Raw genomic sequence first — 15517 nt, 5'->3', positions numbered from 1 at the left:
CATTTGAAAACTGATTCACTAAAAAGTTTGTATAAGAAGCATAAATCTTAAAAGCGGCAGAATAGAAGAATATATAACATCAACTGCTTTTATGCAAAAATCCGTTTTATAAAGCTAGTACTGGATTAAGACAAAAAAATTATAAAGAAATAAGAGTTCTCATATTAAAAGTTATATGCTAGGAAAGATCAGATGGAGATAAGGACAAAAGTATAATATACTCAATGTTGACAATTTAGTACTTAAACAGAACACAAATCACTTTTAATTTCATGGATATTTACCTTACATCAAGCACATCTCTAGCACCCAGCCCACATTCAGATGGTCTACAAGAGCATGTGTGTGTGGAAGGGCACTTAATCTACTCACTTTTGGCCGGGCGCGGTGGCTCACGCCTGTAATCCCAGCACTTCGGGAGGCCGAGGTGGGTGGATCACCTAAGGTCTGGAGTTCGAGACCAGCCTGACCAACATGGAGAAACCCTTTCTCTACTAAAAATACAAAATTAGCCGGGCGTGGTGGTGCATGCCTGTAATCCCAGCTACTCCGGAGGCTGAGGCGGGAGAACGGCTTGAATCCGGGAGACGGAGGTTGCTGTGAGCCGAGATCGCGCCATTGCACGCCAGCCTGGGCAACAAGAGTGAAACTCCGTCTCAAAAAAAAAAAAAAAAAAAAAATCTACTCACTTTTACAAAAATATAGCTGCCCATTTAGTCTTAAAGGTACAAGTGAATAAAATAACATTATCATGAAGTACTGTTTTGGAAGTGTAGAAAAATCCGTAGGACAGACTTGTACTAAAGTAATAATTAACGAGATGTGGTTTACGAATAAATACTCCAGCTTAATTGACATCATAGAAACTATGGGAGTTTGTCTTTACCATTTCCTCTTGCCCAAACCAAGTTGGATATTTCCCAGGTTAAATAACAGTTCTTGTTTATTTCTCCTAGATATCACATCTTTTGCAGTGTGTGGGGGTGGGGGTGGAGCGGTCAAACTAAAAATACATAAACCTATATAAAATGTAAACTGGTAGAGAGGCTTAAGATCTACTGTTTACTCTAGGGAAAGCACAGATTCAAACTTTAAAAAAAAAAAAAAAAAAAAAGACCTCAATGACTTTCCTGATACAGAAAGGGAAAATTTTAATTGTTTTTCAACCTACCGTTAGAGGGAACAAAAGATTAAAAATGTTGCTTTCAGGGTAATGTGTGTACATACCCTCTCTTCCACATGTATTTGTCTTTGTTTCTCCCTCTCAAGGGGTGGGTGTGGGTTTGTGTATGTGTGTGAGAGAGAGACAGCAAGAGAGAGCGAGGGATGTTTTTCCCTTCCTCCCTCAGTCTCGGTCACTCTATATCCCCTCTCCTTTTATGTCAGCCTGTCTCTCACACTCAATAATTCATTTCTAAGCACTGATATTCAGAAACAAAGCATTTTATCAGGTTGTAGTCTGAGGCAAAGTGAATTACAAAAATAGTCACAAAGTGAGAAAAAGAATCAGAAATTATTTAATCATCAGTTGAAAATAGAAAAAATTAAAGCCAGAAACTTTCAGCTTTCCTTAAACTACCTAAACACATAAACATGCCATACACAAAATCTTAATAAACATAGTAGGTTCAATCTAATAGATTCATTTACAGAATTTTGAGCTAAATGCATCAGGACAGAAAAAACACTAAAAGTTAGTTTAATTAAGTAGTTAGCACTGGCTTTGGAGTCATAGCTCTGAATTTATATCCCAACACTGCTATCACTAACTGTACAATCTTGGGCAGGTTATCTGCTCTTGGTCTATCTTTTAATCTCTAAAATGAAACTAATAAGTTTGTTGTGAGGATGACACAGATAGTTCTTGTAAAACATTTAGCATGGTGGCACATATTGAGGGCTTCACATTCTATCTGAAACATCAGGTGCAGTGAACATCTCTTATTCTTTTTGTCTGCTTGAACTTCTCCTGCCATATGATTTCAGAAGGTAAAACACTGGTTCCACAGCTTGGAGTTCTTGAGAACTCCACCCTTTTTTTTTTTTTTTTTTGAGACAGAGTCCCATTCTGTTGCCCAGGCTGAAGTGCAGTGGTGTGATTTAGCTCACTGCAACCTCCACCTCCCAGGTTCAAATGATTCTCCTGCCTCAGCCTCCTAGGTAGCTGGGATTACAGGCACACACCAACACGCTTGGCTAATTTTTGTATTTTTAGTAGAGATGGGGTTTCGCCATGTTGGCCAGGCTGGTCTAGAACTCCTGACCTCAGGTGATCCACCCACCACAGCCTCCCAAAGTGCTGGGATTAAAGGCATGAGCCACTGCACCTGGCCATCCACCCATCTTATAATTGCAGAAGGTTAAACACTTTCCCACATCTCCCATACATCTAGGATACATGTTTTGCCAAACACACATGGTGCATCCCAGAGTAGCGAACTAGTGAGCAGAAGCAGAGAGCATAAGGAGCTCATTCTCACACTAATGGTGGAGCAGTTTCAGCAAGGTCAAGTCTAGGGCAGAGGTGGCAGCATTTAGAGTCATCCAGAGCCAGCAGTGTTGCTGGGACAGGCTGTGGCGTCCATCCGTCTGTCTCTAGATGGTACTGGCATCCTCATGGGAATTATGCAATGTGATTTGGAGCATTGTTTCTGGTTGCTTAGCCCTGAATCTGGTTCTCCAACCCTCACAACAATTTGATAAGCCACTGAGGTCTACCCAGTTTCCTTTTAAAACATATCTGATTTGGTTTTTACTAACCAAAAATTCTGATTGACATCATGCAGGGGCGAAATCTATTCTCACCTGCCTCACCCACACAGAAAAAAAAAAAAAGCAATTTTCCATCTCTCCAAAGAAACTCAAAAAGTATTGTTTGCTTTTAACCAATGGATTTATCCTGGGAAGACTTGGAATTTTATTTTTATAAATTATGGATAATTATTTTCTTAATTTAGAAAGTGAGAAATATCTAGGCAGATTAAGATTTATTTCAAAGGAACACTGTCAAGGAGAAGTGATATCACAGGAAAACAACTCTATCCAAGGAGTAGCTTTTATCGAGGTAACAAATGATTCCACCATGCCTAAAACCAACCTATGTATTCCCAACAGTTTTCTTCCCAGCAGGAGCTTTACACTTGAGGAGCCCCACTCCCAAGGGTCATTTTTAGGTCAAAAAATTTTTATTATCAGAAAACCATATATATTCCTCTTTTGTTTTAAAACATAACTCAGTAAAATATCTAAATAGCAAAACTATTCAATTCTCTGTTAAAATAGTGCATAGTAAGTCAGTGCCTCATTGTCACAGGCTAACGCACACTCCTCCTCTGCCAGATTTCTCTGCAGGTCTATTTTACAGTTCAGTAATGCTTTTTCCAGTGTTCAGAATGTTACAGCTCAAATCTGTTAATTTTATTACTCATCAGTAAAAATGTTGATACAAGGTTTGTGGGGAGGCTGAAGCTTGGGGACTAGTTTCCCTATTCTCAGGAGCCAGTTACCATATGGGGTTGAAACTATGTTTTAATAAATAATATATATATAATATTTTTATTGAATATATTTAATGAATAATATATATATTTAATATTTTTATTGAATATATTTAATGAATAATATATATATGACAAAATCAAGCATAGTTTTTAAAAAGGTGATTGTTGACTGCCGACCTAAAAAAAAAAAAGAGTTTAAAAAAGCAAATCTTTTCAGATTAAAATTTAGGAAAAAAGAAAGAAGAACTTGGAAAGGTATATTGTTGTTAATGTACATCCAATGTATTAAAAAGTCAAAAAAAAAATCAAACAAAACCCCAAACTTTGCCAGAGATTTGGGGGCGGGTGGAGAAGTCACAGAATTTCAAGGTTCATGCTCGTGCATTAGAGCTACATTACACCTTACCAGTAGCTGAGGCCTTGAGAGTTGAGCAAGTTACCCAAGGAACTTCTCTTCTGATTCCTAGCTGAATGTCATTAAGACATCTTCCTTTTGCCTTTCAAAATAAAGTTAACTGAAATAACGTTAACTGAATACCATATGGCATGATTCCTGAATTTAAAATAACAAGAAAATACTAAATCCAAAGCAAGTGATTTCAACTGTTTGTATTCTTTTTAACATAAAGTTATGATTTATGATAATTCATAAATACTCTAGACCTATCAGTACAGAAAAAGTCATCAAGGGAAGTGAAAACTTTTTATAGTGTCTATAAATTCATTTCTAGGTAATGCCCAGGATGTGTTATAAAGTAAAATCATTTTTGCATATGTGCCAAGGGCTATTTCTTAACCATCAATTATAATATACAAGTTGTTATTTACTGCATGCCCTCAGAACATATACCTAAACACCATGAATTTAAGTGTATGCCACTCAACAAAAAAAATTCTTCTCTGGTCACAATCCACCCACCTTATAAAGATACCACAATTCCTTAGGAAAAAGTTCTTCTGCATTTGATTCTTACACTAAATGTGGTGTGAGCTTTCTACTCAAGGGAATAAAAGGAAAAAGTTCATACAAAATCCAGGTCTTCTTTCTTAAATGAGGCTTGTGCAAGTAAGTCCTACAAACTAGCTATATTTGTGTTTTATGAGAAGCCTAAAAGAAGCAGAGCTAAAAAGGTCCTAAGGCTAGCTCTGAATCACTACCCTGTTATAAAGAGTAATTTATGCTATGAAATAACAGTAACAGTCAAAATATTCCCCTCCCCCGCCAAAAAGATGAGCTAACAGACTCCTATTAAAATAAGGTGCAAGAACAAAAAGTACATGAAACCCAAAAGAGAACAGGGAGGGAGGGTGTGTATAAAGAGATAAAAGGTTTACAGCAAGGAAGGCAAACCTAAGACACATGTACTGCTATTTCTCCTCCTTCAAAATTGGCAGACACAGGTAACAGGTGACAGCTCTGTGGAGTCTGGCAAAGGCTTCAGAAACCTCTGTTACAAAGCAATGGGAGCTGTCAGATTAAATATAACACTGTCATCCCTGGTTGAGACTGACTGAACAAAAGCTGCAGAGAAAACTCATTAAGGAGATAAAGAGTATAGAGAAAAACAGTAACAATAAGAGCAGCCAATATTTACTGAGGTATTTTTTGTTTTTAGGTTACATACATTGTTCATTTGATCCTCAAAACAAACTTCATAACTACTAACACTGTGCCCGTTTTATAGATGGAAGGAAAGAAGCAAGATTTACAGAATTTTCAATAACCAACTAGCCAAAGTCATATATATAGTAAGAAATGGGGGCCCTAACACGGATATGAGCAGTTTACCACTCCTTTGTAATGGATCATAGAACTCAACGACTGACCTAATCCTCTATTCATCTCCATGTAAATCCACCAGTTCAGAGTTTTTTTAAAACAAAATTTTAATTAAGTAATATCATGTTTCTAATTGAAACTGTGGGAAATATAATGAATATACTAAAACTGATATTTTTATTGCTTTTATAATTAACAGTTTGATTAACACTTTCTACACAGACTTCTGTACATTTTTATTCCATTTATAAAACATTATCAACGGAATTCTGGGTCAAAGAATGTGCACACATTCAGCCAGAACATTTGATTTTATTACTACTGAAATGATGAAGAGATGATGGTCCCTTTAGGAAAACAACTGTGTCTTATTCTCCCTTGTGTCCAAAACATCTAGTACATAAGCAAGTATTCACTGACTGCTTAATGAATGATGGAGGTTTCCCTTCCCTTAGCACACAATCTCTGAGGGGAGAATTAAATACAGCAGGTTCCCAAATGAGAAGACAAATGATGCCAAATATCAAATTTATTGATGGGCTGCATAAAACCCTCCTTAGGGAGAAAAAAAGCACAAGTACTGGCACTGCCATTCAAAGTATCTCCATATGTTTAAAAGAGTTGGATACCTTATAGTATATTTAAAGAATACAGTATTTTAGTAGGTATGTAACACTGAAAGATACTACTTCTCCCAGTTTATTATCTAAATGGCACACTGTCCATGGAGATAATTTCAGAACATGTTCAAAGAGCTTCAAAGGGCTAAATATTTTAAATACTAGCTAGGTTTTTCATTCTACATTGATTTTTATTCAGAGGTACTAATGTTATTATAGCAGGTATCCCATAAAGATGAAAAACAGATTCACTATAAGACAACGTGCAGGGTATTGAGCTAGCACTTTAGATGTATTAATTTAATGTTCACCACATTCCATGCTAGGTATTATTATCTCTATTTCACAGGCAAAGAAACAGAAGATAAAGAAACTTGCTTGTTTCTTCGAACCAAGACATTCTGGCCACACGCCTAATCACTACACAGTTTTGACTCCAAGTAACAAGCAAAAGCAAATACAGTTTCTGGCACGGCTTTCAGTGGACATTAGTGATAAAGAGTACAATGACAATATGCTTGCCAGAAAATAGGATGTTCAATCTATTTGGATGGATTATTTATTTATTTAGTAAATAATTATTTATTATCTATCATGGGCCAAGAACTGTATCAGAATATGTGAGTATTTTTCAAACCTTGAAAACAGTTTAGGGAAGAAAGAGGCAGATCTTGTAATATAGATATCTAGCGTACAGAGACAGATGTAACGGAGACAGAATAAAACAGAATTATTCACAAGTGTCAAGACACAGAAGGAGTAATTAACTCTACCTAGGGCACTCCGAGAAGTTGCACAGAAAGGAAACAGCTCAAATGCAACTTGAATAACAGACTTTTAATGTCTCTGGCTATAAGTTTCTCTCTCAAAATCATTCTCCACAGATGGGTCAGGTTATCACTATGAAAAGTGCTGCAGCAGAAGCACAGAATATGGCTTAGGACAGCTGGCACCACATGAGGTATGCTAGGGAGAGAAAGAAGGGGCTAGAGATTGCCACAGATCTGCAGAATCAAACCCCTACCAACACAATAGAAGCCAGTGACAAGTCCATTTATCACACTTAATTTTATAGCTAACATGGCTATTAAAACTGCTTTTGTTTGGCATATCTGTAAATTCCCAATAAATTCTTAATAAAATAAACCTAAATTTAAAAACAATAACAAAGGAATGAGGGCTGGGAGGAGAAAGGTGGATGTAAAGCATTACTGACTCTTCCTGAGACCTTGCTTTAAAAAGTTATAGGAGTTTTTAGAAGTATAAAGCCCATAAGGATGAGTAGAATTGGGAAAGACACAATAGCAAATGAGAGTCATCAACAACATTTTGGAAGCTAGAAAAGGAAAAGAATAACCTATCAAGACCAAGAAAGTTGAAACCTAAACCTGACAGGGAGAAGCCATCAGGAAGCAAGCTGATAAAGGCAGAAAGTAGAATAATGGTTGCCAAGAGCTAGGGAGGGGGAAATGGGGAGTTACTGCTTAATGGGTGCTGAGTCTCAGCTGCAGATAATGAAAAAGTTCTGGAGATGAATAGTGGTGATTATTGCACACTAATGTACTTAATACCATGGAACTGTACACTTTAAAATGGTTGTAGCCATAAATTTTGTTATTATATTTTACCACAATTTAACAAAAAAAGCAGCAGCAAGTTGACTCATGCTGGAAAGATTTAGGTATTATAGGGAGAGTGAAGACAAAACACAGGATGGGGCTGGAAACCATATGACTGGCTGAAAATTCTTATAAGTGGCCTCTCCCTGAAAACCAATCTTCTCCCTATCCCTGATAAGAGTCTGGAGATGCATCTCTGGAGAGGGTGAATGAGAGACCCCAATCTTAGGAACACAAGTCACAACTGAAGCAAGACAAAATGCCTTACTGAAAAAGAGGAGAATAATGTGAAATTCTGCTCAGGATGCAGTAGACTATCTCCCAGGATAAAATGGAGATGACAGATTACTTAATGTGTCCAACCATATTAAGAGCTGTTTCAGATGTGTTAAATAATTGTAAATGAATAACAAGAAAAAAATTTTAAACTGGGATAATTATCTGGAAAAACAAAATATAATTAGTGAATTTTGTGACTCAGTTGTGAAAAATATTTGCATAGTCTTAATAAACACTAAACTACCCCCAAAATCTGATATCCTATAAAGATGAGAAAAAGGGAAGTATGTATAAAAGCTTGTGGGCAGCAGAGAGATTAAGATAACTAATCTTCATCCTTCTTAGATGGAAGTCAGTAGCTACTATCTAAAATGAAAACCCAACAAAAAGCAAAATAACTGACTTAGAAAAATGAAGACAAATATCAGAACAAATAACTAAAAGAACTGAAACTGACTGCCTTGTAAAGATTGGTAATTGGAGGTGAAGAGAGATGGGGAACTGTTTTCATAAGCCTTGTAATACAATTTGACTTTTTAAACTACACATGTACAAGTATCACTTTAATTTTAAAATAAATACAAATTTAATTTAGAAAGGTAACCAGAAGATTTTGTTTAAAAGATCTAAAATTGTCTACAGAGTATACATTTTTTCCAACTATCATTATTAATTTCTGTTAATTCTTAGGACTTCCAGTAATAGTGAGGCCAATCATAATAAATGTCTTTCTTGTAGTACAATTCATTAACTGGTATGTCATTCACTAGAGAAATACTTTGGGAACGTAGCAATTCTAAAGCCTAACTGTTTAAAACCACTCCTTAAATGCCGTATTTTCTCTTCTTCTCCCTAAGAATAGATATTTGGATATATTTTATAAAAGCTTACATTATTTGCAACTCTTGGGTCAAATCCAAATTTTGACATTTTGAATGACTAGCATTTGTAAACACCAGTGATAGTAGAGTTGATTTAAGTCTGAATGTCAAATGATACAAATGGACAGACTGAAAGGGTACCTCACGGAAAAATACACACAGTAATAAATATGCAAAGAAAACAGTAAACAATCTTATTATCTTATCTGCAAGAACTGCAGCAACTTTTTTTTTTTTTGAGACGGGGTTTCGCTCTTGTTGCCCAGGCTGGAGTGCAATGGCGTGATCTCAGCTCACCACAACCTCCGCCTCCTGGGTTCGAGCAATTCTCCCGCCTCAGCCTCCTGAGTAACAGGGATTATAGGCATGCGCCACCACACCCGGCTAATTTTGTATTTTTAGTAGAGACAGGGTTTCTCCATGTTGGTCAGGCTGGTCTTGAACTTTCGACCTAAGGTGATCCACCCGCCTGGGCCTCCCAAAGTGCTGGGATTACAGGTGTGAGCCACCGGGCCCGGCTGCAACTTTTTAAGTGCCATACTTGGGGGCACAAATTCATCAACTAAATATAATCTAATTAACATACTTCTACACAGTCAAAACCAAGAACCTCATCCAGAAAAGGAAAATGCTTAAAAACACTAGATTAAAACCATGAGATTAAAACTACATCACAGTCTATTAAATTTTTAAAAAATTAATGAAGTTCTTTTCATATGAAGATAAAAGCTATGAGGCCTTGGTTTCCTTTCCCAGCAGTACTAATGGGCTGTGTTGATCTACAACACAGAGTTGCTGGATTTCATGTGTCAACTATAAAACAAATTTGCAAATAATTAAACAACTATTACAAAAGCTTAAAAACATTAAAATAATATTTGTCTTATTATTTACATTGCACACCCATATAACAGGACAGACATATAGTCAGAGATACGGCAACCAAAAAAAATGCCAAGTATTTCTCACTGAGTGTCTATTATGTGTCGGAACATGACAGAAAGAAAGGCATACTCCTCCTGCACGCAAGGAGTTTGAAATTGACTAGTGTAGGAGAGGGGGTAAGAAGTATGTTGTAGTAGGGCTGTGTCTTAGTGTGTTTTTTGTTGCTTATTACAGAATACCTAAAACTGAGCAATTTATAAGATATGAAATTTATTTCTTACAGTTATGGAAGCAGAGAAGCCCAAGGTCGAGGGACCGCATTTGGTGAGAGCCTTCTTGGCTGGTGGGGTCTCTCTGCAGAGTCCTGAGGCAGCAGAGGGCATCATGTGGTGGGGCTGAGCATGCTAGCTCAGGTCTCTTCCTCTTCTTATAAAGCTACCAGTCCTATTCCCGTGATAACCCATTAATCCATTAATCCATGAATGTATTAATCTATTCATGAAGGCAGAGCCCTCATGACCTAACCACTTCTTAAAGGCTTTTCCTCTCAATACTGCCACATTGGGGATTAAGTTTCAACATGAGTTTTGGAGGGGACAAACATTCAAACCATAGCAGGCTGCCAATATTAAGACATTAAAACAATTCATGAACAATACAAAACAGAGAAATGACTAAGAACTAAACTATGAAATTGTAAATTTAGAGAAGGGGAAAATAATAGAGGGCTTGAAAGAAGAAGTAGACACCGAACTGGATCTAAAAGAACCTTTCAAATGCTATAAAAGCATTTGAGAAGATAAGGGATATTAGGGAGAATGAGTACTCTCTCTCTCTGGATTTTGCTATATATTTAAATAATACGTATCAGTCAGATGAGAAAAGAAAAGGAAAGAAAAAAAAACAGAATACATATCAGTACTTCTCAAATTTATCTGCCTAACTGTATTTGCGATACTATTCTAAAATACTGGATAAATTCAAGAGACTACTAAAAGTAATTATAGCTTATGAAGGATCCAGGATCAAACCAATTAAGTGTTATAGGACCCAATTAAAACAAAATCAAATATAGTCTTTGGGGATATAGGGAGGAAAAAAAAACAAAAAACAAAAACAAACCCCAACCAGACTTCTGGAACTCTTATTAACATTAAGACAATAAACTAAATTTTGAAACAATTCCCAGAAGTGTTAATGCTCAAAGTGACTCTTTCCCATGAACAGAAATTTATGCAATATAAGCATGTCTTGCAAGCCAACTCAAATAGTGTTCGGGTAAAAATAAAAAACATGTGAAGACAACTTTACTGTCTCATAATTTTTTAAAGCACTATGAGAAATTTTTAGGTTAGTATAAAAACATTGAAGAAAACATGAAAATAAAAATAAGAGAAGAAAAACTAATGAAACACTTCTGGAACAAGAAATGGTGGTCGGGGGTGGATTCCAATCAACCAAAGGTGAAAATAACAGAAAAAAGACAAGGAACTCATGTGCAGAAACATTTTTGGAATCTACATTGGAAACTAATCATACAAAGTAATCACCACAAAATGAGGTCCAATCTACTGGTTAAAAGCATAAAGAGCTTTTATGACATTTTTCCATGCAAACTCAATGTAGACTTTTCCTCCACTACAAATACACAAAAGGTTTGTCTTGGTGCAATTTACTATGCCTATTCTCAGCCCTAGGATATTTTTGTACCCAATCTCAAATTGGAAATGAGATGCTATCTGTCCTCAAAATGTCGAGTTATTGGCAGAAACACAGTTCCATGTCTAATAGAACTTATATGCTGTACTACAAGTCTTTTAAGCGGTATTCTTTTTTAGATGTAAGACCACCCATATAGTTAAAATAATAAATCAAAACTTGTGGAACACATTATTTGCTGATGTAATAAAGCAAAAATTTTCCCCAGTATGAGAATACCACCTTAGTGCTTATTTACCCTATTGCTAAACAGATTCTTATTATGTATATCCTTTATTTTATGGAATTAGTATTTCAACGTTAGCTACACAGTGAATCCTACTATTCCACCACTGTAAAAGCAGAGAAATGTTCCACAGAACTATATTCCCAAAACATTAAGCCAAAAGTTGACTACTACAAAAGAAAGTTTACACTACCTTTGCTTCCATTTCCTCATTTGCTAATATTAGGTACCATGTGATATTCAGTTTTTAGAAACAAAAACTGGAAATTAGAAGAGGCCAGGTACATTGGCTCACACCTGTTATCCCAGCACTTTGGGAGGCCAAGGTGGAAGGATCACTAGAGACCAGAAGTTTGAGATCACCCAAAGCAGTATACTGAGACTCCATCTCTACAAATACAGTACAGTACAGTACAGTACAATACAGTACAATACAATATAATACAAATTAGCCTAGCATGGTGGCATGTACCTGTAGTCAGTTCCTGCTACTAAGGGAGGCTGAGGTGGGAAGATCACTTGAGCCTAGGGATTTGAGGCTGCACTAAGCTGTGATCACACCACGGTACTTCACCCTAGGTGACAGAATGAGACCCTGTCTATGAGGGATTAGGCTTCTACCACCAGATGCACAACTGTAAGCAACTTAAAAAGTGGGGAACTGGAAATAGTTGTCCATTTATTTCCATCAGGCTGTAATTCTACTTTGAGGAAGAAGGAAAAGTTATTTGTGTTTTTAAAGTTATCATAATGCACATTTTATGTTTAAAGCATACATTAAATAAAAAGAACATTATTACATTATAATAATCTATGAGAAAAAAAAATATTTTTATAATGGGATGCAACTGTTAACATAGCAGACTTATTTTCCCTCTATAATGTATATAAATGTTCCTTGACTTGTGACGGGATTACATCCCAATAAATCTATTGTGATGCCAAAAAATCAAAGGTAGAACCACTGTGAATCAGGGATCATCTGTACTTTGTTTTATTTGGTGTTCTTAAATAAACTCTCACTTCAGTCTCCTGGTTCTATGCTTTAAATTCCCTTAAAAACTTTTTATTTATTTTTTTAGATGGAGTCTCACTCTGTCACCCAGGCTGGAGTGTACAGGCATGATCTTGGCTCACTGCAACCTCCACCTCCTGGGTTCAAGCAATTCACCTGCCTCAGCTTCCCGAGTAGCTGGGATTACAGGTGCCTGCCACCACACTGCATTCATTTCCCTCGTATTTATAATTACCAGGCTGTATCTATTAATTTGCTTGCTGCTTGTCTCAGTCATCAGAATGAAAGCTCCATCAGAACAGAGATATGTCTCCTGTTCTCTACTGAATACTTCGCACCTTAAAAACTGTCAGGTACATAGGCATGCAATAAGCATTTTGTGTTTTTAGTAGAGACGGGGTTTCACCACCGTGTAGGACAGGCTGGTCTCAAATTCCTGACCTCAACTGATACACCCACCTCGGCTTCCCAAAGTGCTGGGATTACAAGCATGAGCCACCGCGCCCAGCCAAATTTTAAAAATCTGTAAAAGCAGTTTAATACTAATTTTCATTTGGGATTTAAAAAATAAAAGCACTGGTGTTCTCATTTCTATAAAATGGCTAAACTCTGCACCCCAAGGGTGATGTAGGGCATGAGAACCTACCTTCCACTCTGCTTTCTTCTCCGAGCCATCATTCCCCATCTTACTCCTAGCACTGAAGAGGTAAATGCAAAGACACTATTCCACAACTTCAGCAGTTCCTACCAACTACTGCCCAACCTCCTCTCCACAGCCCAAAAGAATCTCCATTACCATCACGTAGAAGCTCGTGGTCTCTGGTGATAGACAGATGTACAAAGGAGGGTTGCTAATGCTCCTCTTCACACACCACACACAAGAGGCGACTGCATCACTTACTGTCAGCCATGCAATGGGGACTATCAGTAGTAGGCAGAATTCTAAGATCCAAAATCCCTGCTCCATGATGTATAAAATCTCTAGGACTATGAATATGATGGGATTTTACTTTCATGATCAGGCTAACTTTAAGAAAATGGGATTATCCAGCTGGATAATCCTGAACTAACCTCAAAAATCCTTCAAACGTGGGTCTGGAAGACAGAAGTCAGAGAGACTGGTCGGTGAGAGAGGATACTCTCCATAGCTGGCTTTCAAAATGGAGGGGGGGCATATGGCAAAGAATAAAGGCAGCATCTATAAGCTGAGAGTGACTCCCAGCTCACAGCCAACAAAGAAACAAGACATCAGTCCTACAGCCACAAGGAACTCAGTTCTGCCAATAATCTGAATGAGCTTAGAAGTAGATTCTTTGCCAGAGCCTATAGACAAGAAATCACCCCAGCTGACACCTCGATTTCAACCTTGTGATATCCTGAGCAGAGAATCTAGCCACATTGTATCCAGATTTTTGATGTATAGAACTGTGGGTGCCACTGAATTTATGGTAATTTGTTATGTAGCAAAATTAATAAGGGACTCCTTGGAGGGAAAGGCTGTAGGCGGCGGCAGCTGCGGCTGCGGCTGCTGCTGCTGTGGCTGCTGCTGCTGCTGCTGGAGTAGGTAGATTTCCTTCTAGCTTCAGCAACACCTCCAACAGGAAGACCAGAGGCAGACTATAAATTTGCCTGGAAACTAAAGAAAGGTCACCATAATGGGGTACATAGCTTTGAAACCACACTGCATTCATTTCCCTCATATTTATAATTACCAGACTATGTGTATTAATTTGCTTGCTGCTACTCTCACTTATCATAATGAAAGCTCCATCAGAACAGAGATTATGTCTCCTGTTCTCTGCGGAATACTTAGCACCTTAAAAAATGTCTGACACATAGGCATGCAATAAATATTTGCTGGAGAAGCTGTCATCAACCAAAAATCACAGTGGCCAGGCATGGTGGCTCACACCTATAATTCCAGCACTTTGGGAGGCTGAGGTGGGAAGATTGCTTGAGCCTAGGAGTTTGACACCAGCCTGGGCAACCAGTGAGACCCCATCTCTATAATAAAAAAATAAAAATTAAAAATTAAAAAAATCACAGTAAACTGTGTTTTATATATAAGATTTCTTAGAATAACTACATTATCAACTGGAAAAGCTGCATTCAGCGAAGTCCATTCTAATAAATGATGTCCCTTTAATACAAAAGATAGGTGTTGGCCAGGTACAGTGGTTCACACCTGTAATACCAGCACTTTGGGAGGCCAAGGTGGGCAGATCACTTGAGGTCAGGAGTTCAAGACCAGCCTGGCCAACATGGTAAAACCCTGTCTCCACTAAAAATACAAAAATTAGCCGGGCGTGGTGGCGGGTGCCTTTAAACCCAGCTACTCAGGAAGCTGAGGCAGGAGAATTGCTTAAATCCAGGAGGCAGAGGTTTCAGTGAGCTGAGGTCATACCACTGTACTCCAGCCTGGGTGACAGAGGGAGGCTCCATCTCAAAAAACAGATAGATGTTTCTCCATACAGTTGTTTCACACGTGCTTCCACAGATGTCTACGTTAATGCTGTCTAGTAAAGAATGCTTGTAACCTGGAAAATATATCAACGACAATAGAATGGTGTTTTAATAAACAATATGATAATGAAATCCCAACATCAACTGATTAAGATGGGGAATTTACTTTCAGGTGATACAGCCAATTCATCACCTCTTTCCTCACAACCGTCCACACCCTCCAGAGTTCAAGAATCCTGATATGCTTGAAGAAACTGAGAACCAGAAAAATCTCCAGATGAGCAGTGGAGCATATTTCTACAGTGAATCACACTTACATCTAATTTCTTTGTTATGCTAAACTGAATGTTGCTCAAAATTAAGTTTAAAAGCCCTAATATAATGCAAAAGAAATATGTTAACAATTATACCTTCTACTGAATACAATTTCTGGCACATTCAAGAGCAGATAACAGAAAGAGATAATCTAATTCTAATACATCTCTTCTGCTAGAAACAATTATTTCTATTCCAAACTTCAACATGGTACA

The 15517-nt window shown here is 37.3% G+C and overlaps 1 protein-coding gene across 7 annotated transcripts in view; it reads right to left on the bottom strand.

The window, feature by feature from the left end:
- The window catches only part of FRS2 (fibroblast growth factor receptor substrate 2), a 112348-nt gene that overhangs the window by 62558 nt on the left and 34273 nt on the right, over window positions 1–15517 (bottom strand). For 2 of the 7 annotated variants that reach the window (XM_054443232.2, XM_063646499.1), the window contains exon 2: window positions 14929–15061. The exons of the other annotated variants lie outside the window; for them this stretch is intronic. The gene's annotated coding sequence lies outside the window, so the exon portion shown is untranslated. The remainder of the gene's footprint in view (window positions 1–14928; window positions 15062–15517) is intronic. 7 annotated transcript variants of the gene reach the window in all.

The sequence above is a fragment of the Pongo pygmaeus genome, chromosome 10 (assembly GCF_028885625.2).
Source record: "Pongo pygmaeus isolate AG05252 chromosome 10, NHGRI_mPonPyg2-v2.0_pri, whole genome shotgun sequence".
In the NCBI taxonomy this organism is placed as follows: domain Eukaryota; kingdom Metazoa; phylum Chordata; class Mammalia; order Primates; family Hominidae; genus Pongo; species Pongo pygmaeus.
Note: the sequence above shows the minus strand (reverse complement) of the source record. Positions and strands in the feature narration are given on the sequence as shown.